This window comes from Lygodium microphyllum, chromosome 24, assembly GCF_053477565.2.
Source record: "Lygodium microphyllum isolate KBCC chromosome 24, Lygodium_microphyllum_v1.1.10, whole genome shotgun sequence".
Taxonomy (NCBI): Eukaryota; Viridiplantae; Streptophyta; class Polypodiopsida; order Schizaeales; family Lygodiaceae; genus Lygodium; species Lygodium microphyllum.
In genome coordinates, this window is record NC_141158.1 from 51153668 (window position 1) to 51179015 (window position 25348).

Genomic DNA, 25348 nt, shown 5'->3' on the forward strand with positions numbered 1-25348 from the left:
AAGAATAAGGACAACCTTAAAGGTTCAAGGCAAGCACAAAAGAGAAAAGGTGCATTTTGAATATAAAATCTCACTTTAAATCCTTGTAAAAGAGTGCTTCAGACTTGAACCACCCTATTCGGACCATCCTAATCGAAGACTTGCTAATCAGACCATCTGAGGAAGATAGTTGTCCACGACTTGGACCCAAAACACTCAAACAACCAAAATCGAGACTCAACCCCTTGGACTCAGATCATCTGAGTCGACCACTCAAACAGAGCCAAAATTGGAGAGTCTGATTCTGGGAATCTGACGACTGATACACTCAGACACTAAAAATAGAACTTGAGAGCTATATCTGTTTAGTGTATCTATCTTAGTAGCAAAGCAACTCAAGCTCTTACCAAGATCGATCATGGTTTAGCTAAATTTAATTCCAAAGAAGCTCTTATCTCTATCTATAGAGACATCCAACTACTTAAACAAGCACAAGGCTTACTAGCCCTTTTGATTTCAATGTCAAAAAATAGCTAACAAAGCTCAAGATATCTCACCAAGATCACAGCAAGGGTATCTAAGTAATCTTTTGATGGACATTATTTATTATTCCTTCCCAAGTTGATATTATACTGAAATCAACAAGTGACCTATCTTCCACAATAAGTTTAAGACTAACTTAGAATTGCATTTTGCTAGATAGGAGCTCTCATCTCATTTCTATTCACAATAATCCTTAATCATTCGAGGCTTCAATCCTACCAATGAAATACAATTGATTTAGAGGTAATGCCCCTTAACATCGTTATTGTAATTGCTTAGTAGATTGAAGTTTTAGCAACCATAAGCCAGCTCTAATCTTTAATTTATGGTCCACTACCTTTTGTAGAAATTTTCCTATTGGTCTAATTTCTAGTAGTTGAACAAAAATTCCACACTTGATGGTAGTTTCTAACATTGCCAACTCATCATCATCAAAAGCTTTGACTCCTTTCAAGCCTCATAATCATGAGTTTTTTTAGGCACAAATTCAAAAAATGAGGTCATTTGCATCACAGTTAACAAGAGTGAGATCCTCTTTAATTATCACATGAACATTTGATCTTTGGATCTCCCTAAGTCTTCAGTCAAATTCCCAGAGATTACAACAAAGTTCAAGAATCTATGCATAACATATGCATAGACATCTCACATCTAGATATTCTATCCATTTCTTTACATCTAATCTAGGACAAGGATTAATTTTCCTTTGTAGGAGAAAGCATCTATTATTCTATTAGTTGAACCCATAACTATGAGCATTTTCAAATATAATTTAAAAAACAATTGTTATACATTAGACCATGTAGAAGTTCCTTGAAACTATAAAATTTGAGCACCATAGAGGAAATGTCAGATTTACTCTTTTCCAATAATTATAATACCGTCACAAAAGGTCCCCACAAAGGATCTATGCTAATGAAAAAAACATATGCATCATCCAAATGTTACTAGAGCATTCATAAGCCCAAATGGCATCACTAGAAACTTATATAAGCCAAAGGTTGTTTGAAAATATATCTTGTGCACTTGTTTCCACGTGTTTTACTGATAATGCCCACTCTTCAAATCTATCTCATCGGTAATCTAGATACCCTTCCAACCTATCAAGATATCATCTATCTCAATGGTAATCTTTCTCAAGGCATAGCAATCAATGAACATATGCCATGAACCATTCTTTTTTTGTACCGAAAGAAAATTTGAGCAACAACTAAATGAGCCATGCTAGATCAATCCATGGCCTAATAAGTCTTTCTATGTGTCATAGTTTGTTCTTCTTGGGCTACTTTCATTCCTATATGGTGGCCAGTACACTTCACAATACTATATTAATTGCATGATACTCAAGCTACTTGAGTAGAAATTCTCTAAGCAAAGAGTAAGAAAAACGTCCCTTATATTGTTACAAGAAATCGGTCCTATCTCTATCCAATTATGTTGAGAAATATGCAATCACACCCATGTGACAGCCTCTTTGTATGGAGTAGTGGGCTAGGAAAATACTAGCAGTCTAGGAAGAGGTCCTGAATCCCATAAGCAAAGTGGTGCAGAATGCTACCTATGGAGCTTCTGTAAAGCATTGTACTTGACTACCACTTTCACAATGAGTAATGTAATATCATGATGCTTTCCTCTTTCAGTTAGTGTCATTGTCATTGTTAGTCCATTACACAAGATTGAGTTCCATCTTGGAACCTAATTCACTTGTGTAACAGTTGTCTACTCATTGTCTATGTCAACATGAATCTAGCCCTCATCTTCCATACACCATAGCTCCTACCATGCTCTAGGTCCGTGCTTTCAACATGGTATCAGAGCTCAGTTGAGCATGGCATAACTCCCTTCTCTGCTCTCTGCGTCCCTCTTAACCTTAGGTCAGCTCAAATCCAACTCATGGTTCCATTTCTCACTTCCATCACTTGACCTTGTGGCAGCCATATCCAAAACAATACCTACCTACCTTGGAGCCTCTACAAGAAATCAAGTTCACAAAAAGATGAATTTTCATTACATTGGAAAGAGGGATTGATTCTCTCTTAAGATTTATGTTTAAAACAACTTTTTCCTATGATCTAAAGTAATATTCTTATTAAAGACATCCACCATCCATGAGCCTTGTGGTACCAAGACACACCCAATAGAACATCACAACCCTCTCAAGTGGCATGCTATAGAACTCCTTTGTATCCATGTTGCTCTTATTATGGATCCTTAGCTTGCTAATGATAAGCATAAGACACACCCAATAGAACATCACAACCCTCTCAAGTGGCATGCTATAGAACTCCTTTGTATCCATGTTGCTCTTATTATGGATCCTTAGCTTGCTAATGATAAGCATAACATGCTCAACATCATGAAGGCAAGTCAATCTTGCCTCACTCATGGGCCCCATCTCCTTTGTGTGAATGGCTTATTTTCCACCAACTCAGAAGGAAAAATGTATGCTCTTGCTTCTAGGTCAAAGAAATCAAAGCCCTCTAATCTCTTACTTTGCTGCAATTCATGCACAACTTTGTAGCATTGGAATTGGACTTCTCATAGACCATAACTGAAACCAAACTAATAAATTGTTTCAACTTCTTGCCTTTTTTGGTCCTGTTTCTTATCGTTTCCATGAGCTTCCCTTTTCTTATTGGGATACAATGGGACCCTCCTCTTTACAATTAAAGCACTTCTTAGTAGCCATTAAAGCATCACGCTGGTCTCATCCCTTGGAGTTTCTACCATTTCATCCATACTACTTGTTGATAATCCTGACGCTCATCTTTTTTGTGAGCTACCCTTTCTTGTCGTTGCACTCGCTGCACGCGACCCTACTCTTCATAATTAAAGCACTTGTTGGCATCCCTCGAAGCATCGCACCCTCTAGTCTCTTAGAATTTCTATTTGAAGTTCTTGCTACCATTACTAGACGTGTTGGTAACCCTCAAAGCATCACACTACTCTAGTCTTTAAGAATTGCTAGCATTTCATAAGCACTTACATGCTACAAATTTGGAGTTCTTGCCACCATTATTGGGCTTAGAGAAAAAAGAGTCTTCTGTTTGTTTTGGTCTTATAACTAATAACTACTCCATGTAGCAATTCATCAACCACATTAGCATTCTCTATCAAATAAAAGATGTTATGCACTTTGGTGTTTCTACAATAATCATAAAAGTAACCTCCTTGTGAGAAACAAGTAGCAAAGCCTCCCATAAACTTTTGTTGTAGTCCTCTAGATTTTTTCAATGGAATGTCCTCAATTGATTCATGTGGTCTTCACTTCCATCTCTTGTGGTCTTTACTACCATCTCAAAGATGCTAGTGAGCCCGGTGCTACAAAACTCTCTTGAAGCATACCCAATATCCTAAATTAGTGTATCCTACTACCTCCCCTTTATCGGGGCTAAAGAATCCAACAACAAAACAAACTTGTGATATTTAATAAGTTGAGTTAAAGTCTAATTTGTACTAGAAAGATAAGTAAACAAATCGATTGCATTAAGTAATCATACCTTAGACAAAACATCAACATTTGCATCAATCCTACCATGCCCCATACACTCTAAACCAATATCATCCATAACTGACCCCCACATACCACATGACCAAATCTAATCCCTCATGTACAACATTAGCATATTGAGATACATCTAATGCAAGAAATTCTAGTCCTTCAAAAAAAATTATTGCATCATCCATTGTGAGAAATCCTGACTGCTTTTGCCTTTTCTTCATATTTAAGACTTAAAAGTCAGAGTTGATGTCCAAACTTCAACAACACAACATTGTCCTTCAATAAATCAAAGGATAGTGGACTTTAACTTGCAAGCACTTGGTGTGATTTTTTTTAAAATTTAATCTAGAATGCCCCTACATCTAGACACAAAGAAAGATTGACCCCAAAGCTTGACACATCTTATGGTACTCCTTTCTCAATACTAAATTGCTTGTACAACTATTACTGCTCAATAATTCTTACTCCCCAACTTTCCCAACTCACCCTTGGCAGGCCAATCTAATAACTCACAAATTTGCAATGCTCAAGTATTTATCTGTAGTTGCTCACACCAACTGAGACCAAGAACACCAAATTAAAGTGAAACAACTAAGAATCCATGGTCGAAGACTGATTTGCCCAATATCAAATCTCTACCATAAAGACCATCTAGCAAAATTATATTGTGATATGTCTCTCCAAAAAGCCTCAAACCATTGCCAAACAACACAAAACTACTCCAAAACCACTTGAAAGGACCCAAAATATGTCTACTTCATGCCAAACCAAAGCATTACCCTAAGTTCTAAGGTTGGAAGGAGTTGATGTATATCAGAAGATGGTGTTGAAATATCTTGATTTCATTGTCTGCCCAACAAGTTTCATCACACCCTTCATCCTAGATTTTGCAAGGAGAACAAATGTGGCTTTTATGCCAAGATAGAGACAATTGCAGGTAACCGTTGCTGGGAAAGGTGGTTGCAAATCGAGTCGTGTCCATTATTCTTAAGACAATGTGTATTCAATGACAAGGTGGTCGCTGGGAAAGGTGGTTGCAAATGGAGTCATGTCCATTATTCTTAAGACAATGTGTATTCAATGGCAGGCAGCTATAAAAAACTAGAAATGCACCACTACTTAATTGAAAATCTTGCCAACTTGATATATGTTTTGCAATGAATTGGGAGGGACAATTCCATTGCAACTTCACATAGGTTCAGGAGTGTTGAAGACTGTAGCATGTCTCTGGCAGCTGAAGGATACTCCAGTATGTAATAATATGTAGTACGTAATACTCCGATGTTAAATTACATATCAACATATTCACAAAAACTATGTAGTACTAAAATTTGTGAGTAAGGAGTTCAGATCCTCCTGTATAAATATGCACATCAGCATATCCTCTCCCGTATGAAAATGCATATCAACATATCCACAATATGATGGACTACTAAAATTTGTAAGGACGCCTCTGGTAAAAGAACTCTCCTGTAGGTAGAGGAGCAGGCAAAAGAGCCAACCAAACAGCAGTATCTGTACCTTCTTCTACCGACAAGTGACCTCGATGGTTGTTCATGTCAGTTGCAACAAAGCCTGGATGCATACAATTCACATAGATCTTATGATCTTCATCTGGGCAATTCAACTCTTTGGCAAGCAGACGAGTGAAAGCATTCAATGCTAGTTTGGAAACACACTATGCAGCATATTCCCCTGATGGCCAACCCTTGTCACCAGGATTACCGGCCTGTACATCTTGCAAAAACTGATGTACAAATATGTCTATTTTCTCCTCTGTGAGATCACCTGGATTGGCCATTTCTTCCCTCAATGATGACCCCACCATCTGCAAAAAGAAACCAGTCAACAGTGAGTTCCTTCCTCCCCCCTCCTCCCTCCCTCCCTCCCTCCCTCCCTCCCTCCCTCTCCGCCCCACCCCTTCCCCACCCCTTCCCCACCTCCTTTTCTCCTTCCTCTTTCCTACGTTGGATAAGTTGGATGGGCCCACTTACATGGTTTAGACTCTACTGGTGGACATATCTGACCTGGCTTAAGCTTTGGGCAGAACTTAAAGCTCAACCGGAAACTTTAACAAGATTCACCAGTCACACAAATCTACACCAGTGGGAGTACATAAAAGGTATTCAATGTGGAAACGTGCCGAGGATGCTTCCAATCGGTTGCACATTCTCCCCTAATCCAGTCTTGGTCCATACATTCATGTCTACGCAATAGGTGAAGTGCATGCCACTGCTTTTTGGCAAATTAGCACATGTTTTTTACATTAGCATTTTGACATGTAGAAAGTCAACATCTGAATAGACACTCACTCTACAGATGTTTTGCTACTTTTCAGAATTCCTCATTTCTTCAGTTTGAAATGTCTGCATGTATGCATGTTTAAGTATTAGAAATCTCTGCCCAGCTTCATTGTTTTTAAAGATTATCATAATTTTGTGAAATCTTGATCCTTCAGTTTAGAATAAAGCAAAGGTCTTGTGATTCTCCGCTAGCTTTTAGGTTTAAAACTTTGGAGGTTATTACTGGTGGAGACATAAATAAATACATGGATTGTCAAAAATTTAAGAGCACAGAAAAGGCATAATTGCTACTTTGAAAGCAAATGATCAATTAGGAAATTTCAGCTAGCTATGCAGGGGCCACAAATCAGTTCATAAGATTTTCTGAATACTTTCCATTTGGGGACCGTGCGTTGAACCCCTTCAGTTGAGTGTTTAAAGAGCAAGTGCTTCTAGCCCCATCTTCCTGTACTGTGTTAAACTTCCGTAGTATGATCTCCAAAATGGCACCATCTTCATAATGCACTTGAGCACCGCACACATACACATGGTCGCAGGCCAAGAAGGCGATGGGACGGGCAAGGGAAGATGACATGGCAAGAAGCGGCATGGCTAGCGAGGCCATGGTAGGCTCTGGTCATGGCAAGCAGCTATTGTGAAAGAGAGACGAATGCATGGGCAGCCAGCAGAATCTGAAAAAGCAGATCACAGCATTTGTAGTGTGTTGGGCTGTTGTTGACTCTTTTTGGCTGATGTGAAAATTAATGATTAGAAGTCAGACCTTTTAACATTAATATTGGCACGGAAATTTTTGTAAGATGTGTGTGAAACGGAAGAGGAAACACGAACAATGAGAGAGAAGGGAAGAGAAAGACTGCAATGGAAGAAGAAAATCTGCACCAAACTCTTAAAAAATGCTGAATACAAGGAAGACTAATAAGTCCCTGCATGTGGCCCAAGGCATCAATGAGGGCACAGATCAGGCTGATAATGGAAGGCAACACTGGAAGACAAAGGAGAGTCCCAAACATCAGAGTGTGCCGAAACCTACAAGACAGAATATCTGAATGATCTGCCCCAAACTAGGAGACAGCTATAGATACCCAAAAGTGGCTAGAACTGGCCGACCAGCAGCCGGGAAATAAAATAATGCAGTCGGCCAGTCATAAACTGGCCGAGGAGCCTGCTTGGGGAGCAAAAATGCTGACATCAGCTCGGGAATAGGCCGCCCTGCTCCAGTTGCAAATATCCAAGCTCTTAACTGCTAGAAAAGTTTGAAACTGTGCAATGCACAATGTGAACACACCTGACACTCACTGAAAAAGAAATGCAACGTAATGCATGCTCTAGGAAGAGCTGCCTCCTCCATCAAAACACATGACAAACTGAATGTCAGCTCCTAATGGCCCTATCTGACAGGCAAGAGATGACTGTGCATGGCAAACATGATTGCTAACAGTTTTTGACATGCTGCAAATTTTCCCATAGGGTATAAAAGCAGCCAATTGGTAACTGGCTAGTGTGTGCTGGACGACCACCGCGCCGGGGGGGAGCAGCAAATGCAACCTTCTCCTATTCATGCCTACTACAAGGAGCAGCAAAGTGACATCTTGTTGGCAAACTGGAGTATTTTTGAGATCGAGCAATCTAGAGTGGCTGAAGACTAATTGAGGATGAGCACGCAAGCATTGAAGGGCTGTCCCACATAGGATAATGAAGTGGCTTCATGCATTTAAATTGAAGGTGTTGACTCATGCTTGAGCTCTAGGAGCCATACCTATACAAATCTCTACCTACTATGTAACACTTTTAATAAAGATTTGAGGATCTTATCAACCATGTTTGGGTTCTCTCATAAGTGGTAAACAACCTAATTAAGTACTAGTTACAGCAAGCATAAAATACACAAATTTAGAAATACACACTTTACCGCTTAACCTTAGACAATGGACACATTGTTGGGCCAAAATTTGGTGCCCCTTGCAGTATTTCTTTAACTTGTATTGCTAAAGATTGAAGTACACAGATACAGCTTGATGTCCTTCAATCTTCAATACATCTCATGGAAGTGAGAAACGCCCTGAAACACCTCTTGGCAGAACCCGAAATAACATAAGGAGATGGACCCAAAACCCATTTCCCCAATGGAAATATTTTCCCTTCAAGAAAACAATTGCCACATGGCGTTTCAACTTGGGGAAACATTTTGGGTTCACCCATTTTCCCACATGCTCCAAAGGGTTTTTTTTAATGTGTTAAGCATTAATGTTTAATGTTTTTTGAATTTTCGTTTTACGTTCTTAGCATCTGGCAGGGCAGCAAAAGCTGACAAACACTAGAAATGCACACAAAACAGAGAAGAAAACATGGTCAGAGCTCCAAATCTCCCTGTCAAACTCTAACTAGGGGTCACCACCAAGAGATGACAGACTAACAAAATAAGGCAGGCTAACACCCCCTCTCAGATCCTGGGAGTGTCTGAAGACCCAACAATCTTATGTGATGAAGCATAGAAGCCATGGGCAAAAGGATTCATGAAGAGATATGTCGCATTGTCTGCCATGGGACAGTAGACCACCGCTAACTCGAAATCCACGATCCACTCTCGCACTTAATGATATTAAACCTCTGTGTGCTTTATGCGAGTATGAAACACAAGTTCTTTGCCAAAGCTAAGGCACTTTGGTTATCCATGCACAATTGAGTGGTGCCTATCTGCGAAAATCCAATCTCCGTCAACATCCGATAGAGCCAAATCGCCTCCATAGCTATACAACAAAGGAAATGATACTCAACCTCCATAGAAGTGCCACATTAGGCTACTTCACGAGATAGCTCCTGGTCCAAGGGAGAGAACATAACCTATAGTGGATCATCTTTAATCCGCATCACTTGTCCAATCCTTATCACTCCATCCAAAAAGAGTAGTCCCCCTCTCCATACATGATCCCATAGGATCAAGTCCCCTATAAATAGCGCAAAACATGAAAAGCGGCTCTCCATTGAGCCTCTGTAGGAGTCTTCATGAAAGAAGACAACAATGCCAACCCAAAGAAAATGTCTAGTGAAGTGTGAATAAGCCAGATCAATAAACCAACAAGGCACCTATAATGAGTGCATCTAGAAAGGAATCTTCAGTCGTCAAAAGCTTGGACTTTGGGTCCATGGGGCAAGAAATGGACCGACACTCAACCATACCAAACTCTAAAAGTAACTCGAAGATGTACCTATGCTGGGATATGAAGATGCCTTGTGCCATCTAATAGATCTCCAAGCCAAGGAAGAAGTGTAGGATCCCTAGATCCATCATGTCAAACTTTTATCTCAAGATCTTCCAAGTCTGATCAACCTCTTGTGAGTCACTCTCGGTAATAATCAAGTCACCCACATACAAGATGATAAGCACACACATGTCACCCTCAACGTTATAATAAAGGTTGAGGCCATAATCTAGTTGATGGCAATCCTCCAATACCTTGCGCGAGGAGCTTACTTCAGGCCATAAAGGCCTTCCAAAACCTATAAACATGGTCCTCCTTTCCTTGCACAAGAAAACTAGGAGACTGTGAGACATAAATCTCGTCCTCTAGGATGCCATTCAGAATGGTAGGCTTTACATCCATCTAGAAAACTAGCTCATGATAATGAGCTACAAGAGCCAAGATAGCTCGAATAGTAGACATCCGCGCTATAGGTGCGAACATAGTTGTCAAGTACGAAAGGTATGATACAGTACTGTACAATAAAATACAGTACTAAATGGTACCTTAAGATTTTATAAAGTACGGTACGATACTAGTATGAAAATAAAAATAACTTGATCATTTTGGACTAAATATAATAGAATGGATATTTCAAGTCTAAATAGCAATGCTATTAGAGTATAAATAGCAATGCTATTAGAGTATATAAGATGAGTACATGAGGATAACATGACAAAACCTAATGCTGCATGGGCAACATGCGCTACTGCTACCTACAACTTATAACTACATAGATGGGAGTGGGCACATCATATATGCATGATCATACAAATAAGAGAAGTGTGGGCTTGAGAGAGAGAAGGTTGAGAGAAATTGTTTGAATCTCAAATAACCTAATCTCATGGAAGAATCATATTAATATGAGGAGCATTTAGCTAGTCCCAAAGTGCAGTTCGAATGGGAAATATGTATCCATTAAGTTGGTACCTTATGATACCAATATGTAAGGTATGGTACCTAAAGTATGGTATAGTATGAAACCTTTCGTATATGGTACTAGTGCAACTATGGTTGAGAGAGGAAGAGGCTAGAGAGAAAGAGAGAGAGAGAGAGGCTTGGGGGAGAGAAATAAGAAAGAAAAAAAAAAGAGAAAGAAAAAAAGAAAGTTTAAGGCTTGAAGGAGAGTGGCCAAAAAGTGCCTATTTTTTCGTACTACATTGTACGGATACATGCCGTACTGTACCATACGGATCAGTCCGTACTACGTACGGAGACAACCCTGGGTGCAAAGGTCTCAGAGTAATCAAACCGTGCCCTTTGAGCAAATCCCTTGGCAGCAAGCCTAGCCTTACACTTGTCTAAGGATCAATATGCAAGATATTTGGTCTTTTAGTCCCACTTCATACCAATCACCTTTTACTTCTTTAGATGCGGAATCAACTCCCAAGTTTGGTTACGCTAGATAGAATCAAGCTCCTTCTGCATAGCACGATAGCAAATATCCTGTGCAAGAGCCTCATCAACTGAAGTAGGCTCACGATCCTAAAGAATGTGTGACATAAGGACATAGTTCACGCAGAGTGAACCATCCCGCTAGGCTTGCAATCTATTTGTATCTATGTAGGCCTATAGGAGTGGCAAGAAAGTAGAAAACTCCTAAGTCCTACATAAGCTGCCAATACCACCATGGAATGGTGATAGACTCATTCTACCACGAAGAAGATTGAGTAGCCTTCGATACTTGTAATGCACCTATTTGGGATAGATCACTAGGTAAAGCTAAATCCCCCTCATCCGAAGAGGAAGGCTCTCCTTCTAACGCCTCAATACCCCTAGAAGAAACGTGAGGGGATAGGGATGCAAGAGGAATACTCTTAAGACAAAGTAGTAGAAAAGAAGGAGTCGTCAAAGGACGAAGGAAAGCATAGGGAGAGGGAGAGGGAGATGGAGAAGGAGGAGTCGCAAAGAAAGAAGTACAGATAGGTAACCTAGAAGGAAGGGGAGGGGCTGATGGTGGGGAGGGAGGGGGAAGATCAGTCAATGACGAAGAATGACCTACAAAAGAAGAACCATAAACAAGATCGTCAGAGGCCGAAGCCTCATCAAAGATCACATCCCTACTCACCTCAATCTTTTGTTTCTTTGGGTCGTAGAGCCAATAGCACTTTGTGGTTGTGCTATAACCCACGAAGATAAGCTTCTTTGACTTGGAGCCAGGTTTGCTCCCTCTCTTCTTCTTGTTCACATGGACAAAAGCATCGCACCCAAAGATGCAAAAGGGAAAAATGGACGCCTCAAAGCTTGAAAGATGTTTGCATTTCCACAAACACCTTCCAATTGCAGAAGTTGAAGTATGCCTCGCTTTTGTACTCCAAAAAAAGGCCACACATAACAATTGAAGTCATCAATGATCAATATCAAAATATTTGGCCTTCCCAATGAAGACCGTGCTCATAGTACTGCATAGGTTAGTCTAAACCAACTCTAGCCATGTAGAAGCCTTGCAAGAGGCAACCTGTGGATGGGGCTACCTATGTTGCTTGCCCCTTAGACAGCTAGGACATAGAGTGTGAATGGGATGGAAATCAATAAGTCCCTCCACTATCCTCTTCCAAGAAGCTCGCCCCTGATAGCATCAAAGTTTAGGTGCCTAAATTGGACATGCCAAAGCAATCCTAGCTCGTGGAAACTCCTCGCCATAACTGCATCCTGCATGAACACAAACCTAGATACCTAGCGTCACAAGTGGATGCAACAATGGAAGCATAGAAGAATACTGCAATAAATTGCTTAACACGAGAAAGAAGAGAAAGACAAAAAACAACGCAAGAATACTACAAAGAGAACTCACAAATATGCTCGAAAAATGGAATCCATATACTAAACACGAGACAGTCACATACAATACTAAGTCACTAACTGTGTGGGCATAGGCACTAGCTTCCTCTCTCCAATAGGACCTTGCACTGGAATCTGCAAGTGGTGAACAACTAACTATGGAGGAGGGAGCCTATATATATAAAGGCAAAAAATATGCCAATAATGTGATTAGGTTGGTCAGCATTTAATGTTGGTTGGTGAGCAATAAATGCCAAAATAATGATCATGATGACTTAAAAATACCTAAAATATTCAATAATAACTATCCCACTAAGGCACATCCCAAACTCCCTCATGAGCTAACTACTCTACTAACAACCTCTCTCAGATCATGGGTGATCTAATACAATACAAGGATACAAGGATAATGACCCAAAATAGGACCATGTGTTGGGAATAAAGGCCCTCATGTCTTTTAAATGTGCTCGGGTGTGAACACACCCTTAGCACTTGTACTTTCATATATATATATCTATCTAAAAACCTAAAGTGGTATACTCGTCATTGTACCCAAAAAGATCGTGCTCACTCTTACTCTGTCTCTCTCTCTACTGCTAGCAGCCACTGATTGTCTCAATCCTCGCGCTCCCAACCACTACAAACTGGTATCAGAGCTTCGGCTAAGGCGTTCGTACTCCTCGAAGTCCATGCGAGACATCTCTAGTGTTTCCCTCGCGCGAAATCATCAGGTCACCATTGATCTCATGGACGTGTGTGTGTTGCACTGTCAGTGGACAATCTAGAAACCCCAACAGGTCATTTCTTAACCAGGCGACAGCAGGCGTTGACCTGGCAGGTAGTTGGCAACAGTAGGTGTGACAGGTAGCAGCGGGCAACAGCCGCAAGCAACTGGACTTTGTGACTGGCAGCAACAGACGTGACGGGCAGCCGCGACCAGGCCCCAGAAGGCGCACGTGGCCAGACGCGATACGCCACCTACCAGCTAGGCACGCGACGGACAGGACAAGCGGGGCTCACGGACGCCAACTAACGGGTCAATAAACACGTCATCCTTTTTTTTCTCTCTTCAAAACTTTTTTTTGGAAATTCCTCTTTCCCTACCGAGGGTTCACGCATGGAGACACAACTTCCAATTTTCGTGCAATCTAAGCCTAGAAATTTGGGGCTTCTCCAAACTGAGTACTATTCATGCAAAATTGTGGCATCCATGTCAGAAATTGCAGACATTGTGTCCATTTCAATTGGGAATTTCGCCAAAAATATTGAAATTTTGCTCATTTGAGTGAAATTTCTCAACATTGGACCCAGAAAATTTGGGGCTTTTACTGTATTCGTGAATTTCTGTTCAACTGAGTCAGATTGTGATGCCAGGAGGCATATTCCACGATGGATTCCGTAAGGTTTTCGGTGGATTTCGTAAAACTAGAGCCATATTCCACTGTGGATTCCGTGAGGTTTTTCGGTGGATTCCCTCAGGTTTTTCAATGGATTCCGTAAAACTATATGTATTTTCCGGGGCTCGTACACAAGGTGGATTCCTTGTGCGAGAAGTTGATTTGCAGCTGAAGACTACTAGGTATTCACTATTGTTTGTTTATTTTATTTATAAACAATTGTGAATGCTTCAGTTGATGTGTAGAGCAAGTAGCAGTGGCTTTGGGTAGCACTGGGCATTAGTCTAAGTCCAAGCGTAAATTTCATAATTGTGATTAGTTACCTTAAGTATAATATATAATATTATGTATTTATATGATATTATTACTCTATTTGTAAGTTATAAGTTTAAACTTCTTTAGTAATAATTAGATCATTGTCATTAGTATTATTAATTTATTTATTTTTTATATATATTATTTTAAAATATGAGATTTAAGATATGCTTTTATTGAAATAAGCTTTCTTTATGGAATACCTTGCTATTTTCTTAATGTGGCTAAGTTTAGAAGGCTTTTCTAGCTTTCTTTATAAAAGCAACAGGATCGCACGCAAAGCAAGAGAAGAGGGGCGAAAACTTGGTTTTTTCGTTTCTCCCTTATGCGGAATCGAAATTCAAAGCTTCAAGAGTCGTTTTGGGGGTTTTGGCACGCTCCGGATACGATGGTGATGTCAAAACATCAAGATTCAGAGCACAGAATTTTCTGCAGCAATTGTGACATGTTACAGGATACCTCTTGACTCTTAAAACTCTGTATTTCAATTTATATTTGTACTTTCTTTGTAATTATATGTAAGATATGTATGCAAATATCCATGTAAAACTATAATATATAATTAAGGATGGCAAACCATGGCTTTTGCCATGGGGGAGGTTGGGCCCAATCGTGTGTTTTTCTCTTGTCTTTCTCAATCTATTGAGTTATTCAAAACCTCTTATGTATTATAATGTTGTTTGTATTTAATAGTTGAGATGTTTGATTTATTAGTTTTTTCTACTAAATTCTTTGTTTATGATTGAGATTTGATTTGCTAGATTTGCCATGAGCTCCACTTTGCAGCATGGGTATCAGAGCTTGGCTACACTCCGAGTTTTCAATTGTATGATATCAGTATATAAAGGCGAACACCGTGGAACAATCGCAATCTACAAGACAAATCACTACAGATGAACACTGTAGCTGCATTTCTCGTGTTTTGGATAGCCTTATATCCACAGTTTATTGACTCGAATTGATCCAATTTGTTCTTCTCTGAATTTGGATTATAGCATGGACTTGGCTATGCAAACATGATGTTATAGCCAAAAAGCTTTTGAAGTTTATTTCACAGCTTTGTTTTATTTTATAAAAGTTTCAAGTTTAAGCATACTAAGTCTTTATTTATGTTGCAGCCTATATAGAAGAGGCACTTGAAAGTAGTCTAGCTATTGCATATGCTTCACCATAAAAATCCTATCGAACAACTATTTTTCAGGTAATGTAACTTTTTGTTGATTCATATTTTGAGGATGGTGTAAAAACAAAAGTTTTAGTCCTTAGAAAAATCTACAATTGTTATTAGATATATATTTTATAAATTTTCAATATTTAGCGAGTTATTTAAGTCCTAAAGTGACCTTGAATGCAAATTTCACAACAGTATGCAGAAAACTGTGTAGTAGTCAACTTTGAGCCCTATTTTTTATGACCTTACCTTCAAATTTAGTAATCCATCACAAGGACATGAATTGTAGAACTTTTTGTTGTCTACAACTCTCTAGTTATCATCTTGACTTGATTCTATCTAGAAAGAAAGTTATTTATCTTGAAAGTAGGTCTCGCAGTTAACCTAGACTTGGTAAAATTTGTAAATTTTAACCTATACAAGCATCTAATTTCCTAGTAGGATAGCTTTTAATCCATTTGGAATTTGAGTATACTCCCAAGAGAAAAAGTTTAGCTTATACAAAGATCTAAAACTTATATTAGACATGGTTTTTTCTAAATATACATATATTAAAAGATAATCATATCTAAATATACCATAAAACTTAAATATTACAATTTTTTACAAAGAGACTAGTATTTTATCCAACTTTAGTCTTATCTTTAATATGTTTCTTTTTAAATTTTAGTCTTAGTCATAAGTAAATGTTTTGTAAAATTCCTTATAAGCTCCAACTCTCTAGTTATAGACTAACTTGATTCACAAGAAGATATAAGTTGTTTTTTATTCAAACGCCTTCCATATGATTCTCACTCTAATTTTTGACGATTATAGTATGCCTTTAATGTTGTTATCTTTTGATTGACAAATAAATTTTTCTTAAAAGTACTTTGGAAAATTCTTCAACTTCCTAATTCTGTTGCGAATTCACGCTTTCTAATAAAGATAGAGATCTCCAATCAAGGTAAGATAGGTAAGTCTTTTATTTTTTTTCTAAAATTCTTAGTTAAATTTTTACTTACTACTAAACTAGAATAATAATTTTATTTGTTATTATCGATGCTTTGAGTATGAGACCTAGCATTCATAATATTTATGTATTATATTTTGACTCTCTTACTCCCATGAAAGACATCTATAGCACTAACACTAGTTTTTAATCTTATTAGAATGAATTGTTTGCTAATAATTAGACTCCAATTGATTCATTGTCATATACTAGATACTTGGTAAAATTCGAAAAAAAAAACCCTCATTCAGTTAAAGACGTCCAACGGATGACCGCCCACGCCCTTAGTGCTTACCCTACACTACAAACTCCACGTTGAGCAACTAATAGCAATTGAGGACAATTGCTATCCCACCCCGAGGGTATGATGCTAGGAGGCATATTCCACGGTGAATTCCGTGAGGTTTTTCGATGGATTTCGTAAAACTAGAGGCATATTCTATTGTGGATTCCATGAGGTTTTTCGGTGGATTCCCTCAGGTTTTTCAATGGATTCCGTAAAACTAGATGTATTTGTCGAGGCTCCTACACAAGGTGGATTCCTTGTGCGAGAAATTGATTTGTAGTTGAAGACGGCTAGGTATCCCACCCCGGGGGTATGATACCAGGAGACATATTTCACGCTGGATTCCGTGAGACCACGATGGATTCCGTGAGTTTTTTATTCCATGGTGGATTTCGTGAGGTTTTGCTGTGGATTCCGTAAAACTGTATTTATTTGCCCGAGCTCGTACACAAGGTGGATTCCTTGTGCGAGAAGTTGACGGGGACGCTTGTCCCTTTCGTGTGTCATGTTAATTTAATGTGCACGTGGGTGACTCCACAGCGGGTGATTCCGTACAATACATATTTAAATTAATGGACGTTTATGAGTTTAGAGTGCACTCATATTAAATTAAGATTATGACAAAATTCCAACCAATTTATTTATTTTGTAGCTGAAGACTGCTAGGTATTCACTATTGTTTGTTTATTTTATTTATAAACAATTGTGAATGCTTCAGTTGATATGTAGAGCAAGCAACGGTAGCTTTGGGTAGCATTGGACATTAACGTAAGTCCAAGCATACCTGGCACATCATAGTGAGACATTAGCCCCTCTGCAGCCCGACATTGCCGAAATTCAATGTCGCTCTTTAAACCTACGCCACTCTTTATTCATACAGATTGATCTGTGGGTACAGGCCATGAAGCATCCTTTGGTCACAGGGCTTTTAAAGTACACCCTATAGCCTCACTTGTCATCCAATATTTCACCGAATGATCTATTGTACGAACTACAACAAACAAAAAACCAATCGCCTGTTTCTAAAACCCTAAACCACCATAGCCTTGAGCTTCAAACTCAAAAATCTCTTCACTTTTTCACCTCTCTCAACTCAAAGAAGTCCATGCTACTCTGATTCACTCAGTCATTGAAGTTCCCAACAAGATTTTCCCTCCAAGTCAGCAAGAAAAAGATTCAAGAGAAAACCAAGCATCCATAGCCACCAAGCCCAAGCTCTTCTCCCACTTCAATTTCTCATCCTTCTCAATCAACTGGAGTTCCTATCATTCAGATCTGATCAATTTCCAAAAAGTTAACCCTCAAGAAGAAGATTTGGAGCAGTCCACCTGAAGATCAACCATCATCAAGCTTGACATCAAGTATTTCACATCTAGTATCTTTTGATACTAATCTAGTGCTTCTTGGCACTTGTGTTTTTTGGACACATTCAAGATCATCTGGTTTGTTGGTTATTCTCGGTCATTTGAAGCTGATTTCCTAACACAGAATGCCAAGCATGAAAAATTTTAAATGGATGCTTCTCATGAAGGGTAACATGACTCTTGTTGCTCATTTCTACTACATGGAAGAATTGGTTGATCTACTTACAGGAAGGCACGGAGCTCCCTACATCAAAGAGCTATCAATGAATCTATTAGAAGATTTTAAAGACATTCCAACTACCTTGGACATCATGCAAAGCTTAAAGATGATGGTACCTTTGCTTGAGGGGCACCATGAAGAAGAGGACCAAAAGATCAAAGCAAGCAAAGTAGTGGAGAAAAAGAAGAAGAAGATCAACCATAAAGACCAAAAGAGCAAAGTGGACTACATCAATGTGAAGAAGGACAAGAAGATTTGTTATGCTCATAATGACATATCTAAAGATGAAGAAAAGCACAAGGGCCTGCCAGTCCTTGACCCAAAAGTTAACTAGATCTTTCTTTTTGTATGTATTTGCCTCTAATGCTCCTTTCATAAGCCATGAAAAACTCCTCATGTAACCTATGCATAACAGCCTCTATACACCTAGTGAGGCCTTGTAACAGCCCCCAGATGTCAGCCATATTTTTGGTACCCACACTTAGCATTTTCTGCAAAAGCCTCTGGATGATTACCATGTTTATGGCATACCCACACTTAGCAAGGCTATACTCATGACAGCCTCTATACACTTAGTGCCTTTTCATGGTTGTGACTGAGGAGAGGTGTTGAGAGTTTGGCAATCACACCCATTTGTATGCCTCTTTGTATGGAGCTGTAAGACAAGAGACATGTAACCAATCTTGAATCCCATAGGCACAATGAGGGAGAATGCTACTATTCAACTACTATAAAGCATTGTACTTGACTATCACTTTCATGAAGTTGAATGCAATATATCATGATACTTTCTACTTTCAGTTAGTATCATTGTCATTGTCAATCTCTTACACAAGATTGTGTTTATGAGTCCAAGCTTCCATCTTGGAACCTAATTCACTTGTGTAACAGTCTGTCTATGTCATCATGAGTCGTGTCTTCATCTTCCACCTGCCATAGCTGCCATGCTCTAGATCTGTGTTTTTAACAAGGCTCACTTGCTCCACCTCACTACCTTCTCACACTTTCTCTCTAGCACTAGAGTCGTAAGGGATGTCCAGATCATGTATACTAGAAAGCAACAGAAGAAGGGATTGCCAAGCCCTTTTCTAGGTGAAAAAAAGATGAGCACTTTCACACCTTGACCTTGGCCTTGGCTGAAGGATGCAAGTCGGAGTCAAAGAAGGTAAATGACTCACTTGGAGAGCTTCATTATATAGATTCACCGGTTCATGGTTTGTTTCTTCAATCGTGAGCATCTGGTTTCACTTTCAGAAACCACTCATTATATAGCCTTCTAGCCAATGTGACTATCTAAGTGAAAGTCTTAATCATCTGAGCTTTCTGGTCAATCTAATCACTCGACCAAACTTTTAATTTCTCTTAGGTATCTCATCAATGACGACCCAAGTATAATTATAGGGCGTTCTCACCATTCGTCATCCTTAAATAGAAGGATGAATATTTAATCATATTTTACAAATCACCTTTCAAAATACATGAGCATCAAATTAATTTGGAATCATTGAGTCAATATGTCTTCGTAACAATTGATATACAAAAGATTTATTACATCCCTTCGTCTTGAAATCCGCCTTGTCCTCAAGACGTTTCTTGAAGTATTTCTAATCCTACAGCTTCTTCATAAGTTATAAGTATTGTTTGATAGTCTTTAAAGGACTCTTATAGCATCCATTTAGAATCTAAATGAGAGTAATTTTTTAATTTCAAAATGAATTTTCTAAAAATGTTTCTTTCTCGTTTCCTAATCATATGAAAGACTATTTGCTCTAGTTGAAGTATCTCCTCCTGGTTATCTACTTCAAGTGGATGGGTCTATTGCAGGTCCCAATGGTGAAGGCTCTTCATAAGGCTTTGAAAGATGGATATCAAAAGCATTGTGAATTCTTCAATGCTCTGGAAGTTGAAAAATGTAACAAACATCATTAATCTTTTCAGTGGCTTGAAATGGCCCATAATTTCTTGCTACGAGCTTAGTAACTTGGAACAAAGGCTTGTTAGAGCTTCTTAGACGAGCTTTATCAAATTTCAGCCACACCCGGTCTCTTTCTTGTAAAATCAAATGACTTCGATGCTTATCTGCTATTTTCTTTTGTTTTCCTTGAGATCTTTGGATAGCTTGTCTAACTTGGGCGAAAGTTGTATCTATATCACTCACAAACTCATCAACATGAAATATCTCCTCCTTGATTTTGAGAATAGACAATAATAGTGGTTTTTCATGTATAATCTCAAATGGTGCTTTATCTATAAAAATATGAACTATGTTATTATAGGCATATTCTACCAAAAGCAAATACTTTTTCCATTATTGGTTGGCTTCATGGCAATAGCACTTCAACATATCCAATATTATAAGATTGGCTATCTCACTTTGACTATCTATTTGAGGATGATAAAAAGAAGAAAATGTAAGCTATATACCAAAATTTTTAAAAAGAGCTCGCCAAAAGAGACTAGTGGTTTGTGGATCTCTATTATCCATAGTGGATTGTGGTAACCCATGATACTTAAAGATTTGTTGAGTCAATAATCTAGCCATATATTGAGACTTAATAGTCTTCTTGACTGAAATGAAATGAGCATGTTTGCTAAACCTATCAATAATAGTCAATTTACCATTTGTTGATTTTGACAAGCCAAAAATAAAATCCATAGCAATGCTTTCCCAAGGTTGGCTCGGAATTAGTAATGGTTGCAAAAGCCTTGCAGGCTTTTGGCGATCAAACTTAATCTTTTGGCACACAAGACATTCTTTAATAAATTGCTCAATGTCTTATCGAAGACTTGGCCAAAAGAAATCCATTTCAAGTGCCTTGGTTGTGGCCAAAATACCACGATAAGGCATGTAAGATGTCGCATGACATTTTTCCATTACTTTAAGCTTGAAATCTTTAGTAACACATAACTTATTCTCCATCATAAGAAATCCATCTTTAATAACATAAGAGTTTTACCCTTTTACCAAGTTGTAAATTCTTTACAAAATTATTTTAAAATCTTCATCGGAAGCATACATGTCTCTCATACTAGTGAAATATGTATAATGAATTATGGACACTGCATGGATCTAAGCTCTTCTTGACACGACATTTGCTACCTTTGGATTTTTCATGAAAAAGAAAGATTGGTGAAATCGCGCACGTTGCAATCACAGTTGATAAGTAGTAAACAGCACTGTGAACTAGGAGAAGAAGGAGTGATCTGGAAAACATCTGAGTAGATGTCTCGAAGATTTTACCCCCCTTTCAGAGCTGACAGAGCCATCAGATTTGGGTTCCGAGCAACAAAGAAAAAGCTGTTGTTTTAATGCACGTTTTTTGTCTACAAGGAAGCTCCAGGAGATCTAACACTTAGAGATTGCTTCTATGTAGTGTTAGACAAGGGATTCCAAGTTCTATCAATACATATTGGTTCAATTCATTGTGCTTTGTCTTTATCGTGTTTACTTCTTGTCTATTCTTTTTCTTCTCTTCCATCTCCTATCTCTACTTCCTTCTATCTTTGATCCCCGATGGATACGACCTTTCAACAAAGACCCCTCCAACATTGATGGGCCCGACGTGAAAGGTCATCAAAAGGAAAGACAAAATGGGAGAACCTTTGAGCACAATTTCCAGTTATGTTTTGCAGCACTTAGTGCAGAATATGAACATGCTTATGCAGGTACAACAACAATAAGTGATGTAGGCTTCTGCTCAAACAGAAACTGTTGTGATGAATGCTCTGCAAGCAGTTGAGAGTGAGATGAAGTTGTTCAATGGCAGGAATGTATCTGCATATGTACATACCTATGCTTAAAAGATGGAATTCTTTGGGATGGCTCAACTTACATGGAATCAGTATTTTGCTCGGATCACTGTACATGAACTGAAAGCACGAATTACTGAATTATACATACAAGATGCTAACTGGGTAGCTTTCAAGAAGACACTCAAGGAAGAATTTTATATTGAAGACACCAATTTGATTACGCGCAAGACTTTTCATGAGTCGGTTTTACAATCCAATAAGGGTCTTGTGGCTATAGAATTGTTAAGAGAATTTGAAAGTCGATTTGAGCAATTAGATCTTGTAGAACAGCATGCTCTTGCAAGTCAGAAAATTGAATTGTTTCTATAAGCAACAGATCCTGAGCTTCAAGAGAAGCTTGATGATTTGCTAGAGAATCAGACTACAGAGACAAGTCTTAAATCAAAGTGGAGACATGTCAAAGAAGTTATTACTGCACTTGTGAAAAAGCATAGAAGAAAAAAAAGATTGCGTGTCTCTAGCTTGCCCACTGTTACGGACAAAACAATTGATGTATCCAGTGAGCCACCCACTTTTGTGGCTAACCCTATGGTTGTACGTACTATTGTTCCCACTGTTAGGGAAGATGTATTAGATGAATTGGTCAAAGGCATGTGGGATCTTCAATTGAAGGTCGCAAAATTGGATGAAAAGAGACAAGAGAAAAGGGGACGGGCAGCAACCCCTAAGCCAGGAAAAAGATGTATGCGGTGTCATAGTTTGCAACATGAGAGAAAGAATTGTGCTGCCTATCAGGAGGCCTTGGTACAACAGCTCATCTATTGAAAAGACGGCAAGATCCATGCACAAGAAACGGGATTGCCTCTTGCTTTGAATTTTGAAAAGGGAGGTATGTGAAAGTTGTTGGAAGACTTAGCTGTTCGAAATGCTTATGCAGCTATACATGCTTCTACTTTTGGTCTACAATTGGATAGAATGCATGGCCAAGTGATGGTTAGTCTGAAGGCTGAATTATGGACATATGCTTTACATGCAATTGAAAAAAGAGAAAAGTTATTGATAGTGAAATGTCTCATGCAAGGCAAGACATTCGTGACATTATTGGTTGGGAATCACCGGTAGATGCATATTTTGTGTATGCATATTTAGCAAAGATATAAAATACGGATGTACTTGTGGAAGAGAAACGAAAGAGAGATGAAGATAATGCCGGGACATCTAAAAGAGTGACAAGAAGAAGTGTGGATCAGTCTAAAGCTACAAATCAGCCACCTCCCGAGTATGTTATGGAAGAGGTCAGTCAGGAACAAAAATAGGATAGCAAACAAGAGGGCAAAAAGAAGGGTAAGTAGCCAAGATATAAGTTGCAATCTGACATTGAGACAGCCACAGATCTTAAGAAGGTTCTTGAGGAACGGATCTTAAACAGTCGGGTGGAATTCACCTTGGAAAAGATACTTGGCATCGCCAAGTGAGAATTTCATGATGAGATCATTAACATAATTAAGAGGAAGCATCAGTTTCTTGGTGATACTACTAGTGCATTGCTGCAATTTGAAGAGGAAACTGGTTTGTTGGGAATTCGGGCTAAATATGAGCATGAAGTAAGTATTGGATTATCTATGCAGGATGCTACTAATCAGTGGACAGCATGTGGAAATAAGAAGAAAGTGACTGAAAATGCATTGTCTTGTAGCAATATGCATGGTGGAGTAAGGTAGATGCAACAACATGGAAAGAGACTCTAGGATTTATTTCTCGAAGTCATTACACAAGAAATCATTAGGCCAGGGCTATCACTGAAACGGTAGTGAAAATAGGGGAACGTGAAACTCCTTGTGTTGCTTTGCTTAACCATGGGTCTGAGATTGATGTCATTGAGCGTGGATTGTATAAAAATGGTGCATGGCTTGTGGACATTGATCATGGTTGGCGTATGAGGGCTGCAAATAATTCTTCAGGGGAGCTCTATACTACATGTCCTAATGTAAAAGTGACGATTGGTGATGTACAAGAAGAGCAACACTTCTTTGCGCAAGATAACTCCTCATATGCGATAATTTTGGGACACCCCTATATTACAAGAGTGCGTATGAAAACAAAGGTACTTGATGACGGTTCTGCTTATGCAAGAGTCAGAAGCAAGGATGGAAGGAAAGCAATCCAATTTCTTACTATTTGTGTTAATCATCCTAGAAATCGGGATACGCTTCAAGAGTCTCCTTTGCCTCCAAATACAAGGGAATTCAAAGGTATAGATTTTCATTAAGCACTGTTGTAATACGGGGCTACAGTAGTGCTATTCAGAGGATGTACTCGCCTCTTGATGGAATGACGCATGTATTTACTATTGGTTATTCTTAGTTTACAGCAAACAATTCATGTTGGTTTAAGCCTATGGAAGCTATATGCAAGGCTGAACGCATATCTATGAAACAGGATACTAAGAACTGAGAGCATTGGGGCTATTAGCTGAAAATGAAGGCATTTTGAGCATCTTTTATGGGCTGAATATTAATGACACTATGGCTCAAATTTAAGCAACTACACATGCAGAAAATAAGGATGAAAACAGAGTGTTGGCAGTATGTTATTGGACATGTATGATGTTATAGCATTGTTTACTCAGCAAGAAGGATTACAATGGGCTGAAGCACTTGTGGAGACAAAGTATACGACAGTTGACAAAAAGGTGAAACCAATTGCTTTGCCACTTCCACCAAAAAGTGAGGGTCTGTATGAAAAAGTGTCAAGGCAGCCAAGTTTACGAGATCCTAAAGATATAGGTCATCAGTTTACATCTAAAACATTACAGGAATTGAAAGTTGATGCAGAAGGGTTTCTTTTGCTTGTTGAAAGAGACTGTTTTATCCAGATGTTGGCTAGGCATGAAAAGGCATTTGCATTTCAGCCAACTAAAAAAAGGCTATGTAGATCCAAATGTTGTCTCTCCTATGGTAATATTTATTGTGCCACATATACCATGGAACTTGAGACCTATTCCAGTGCCTAAAGCTTACTTGCCAAAGCTAATGGATTTGCTAAATGAAAAGATTTGCATGAAGATCTCGGAGCCCTCTTCAGCCCCGTACTCAAATCGTTGGTTTACTATGCCCAAAAAGAATAGGGCTTTGAGATTTATTCAAGACATTCAACCGGTTAATAAAGTGACCATAAGAAATGTGGGTGCATGTCCTGTGGTTGACGAATTTGCAGAGGCTTTTGCAGGCAGAGCGATCTATTCTTTGGGTGATCTTTACTCGGGGTATGATCAGTTTCAGCTTACAATTAAGAGCAGCGATATCACAACCATGATGACTTCTTTGGGGTTAGTATGGATGTGTAATCTCCCACAAGGTGCAACAAACTCAGTGGCACACATGACAAATGCTATGAATAGAGTACTCATGGATTTTATACCACAATTGACAATGCCCTTCTTGGATGATGTTCCAATCAAATGGTGTGCAGTGGATGAAAAGAATGAAGAGATGGATGCTCATG

At 38.8% G+C, this 25348-nt stretch overlaps 1 pseudogene across 1 annotated transcript in view; it reads right to left on the minus strand.

Annotated features, from left to right (window-relative positions):
- Nucleotides 1–5099: 5099 nt before the first annotated feature.
- The window catches only part of LOC148015082 (short-chain dehydrogenase/reductase 2-like), a 54980-nt pseudogene continuing 34731 nt past the window's right edge, over nt 5100–25348 (minus strand). Inside the window, exon 4 of the transcript XR_015688416.1 lies at nt 5100–5852. The product of XR_015688416.1 is annotated as a short-chain dehydrogenase/reductase 2-like (transcript). The remainder of the gene's footprint in view (nt 5853–25348) is intronic.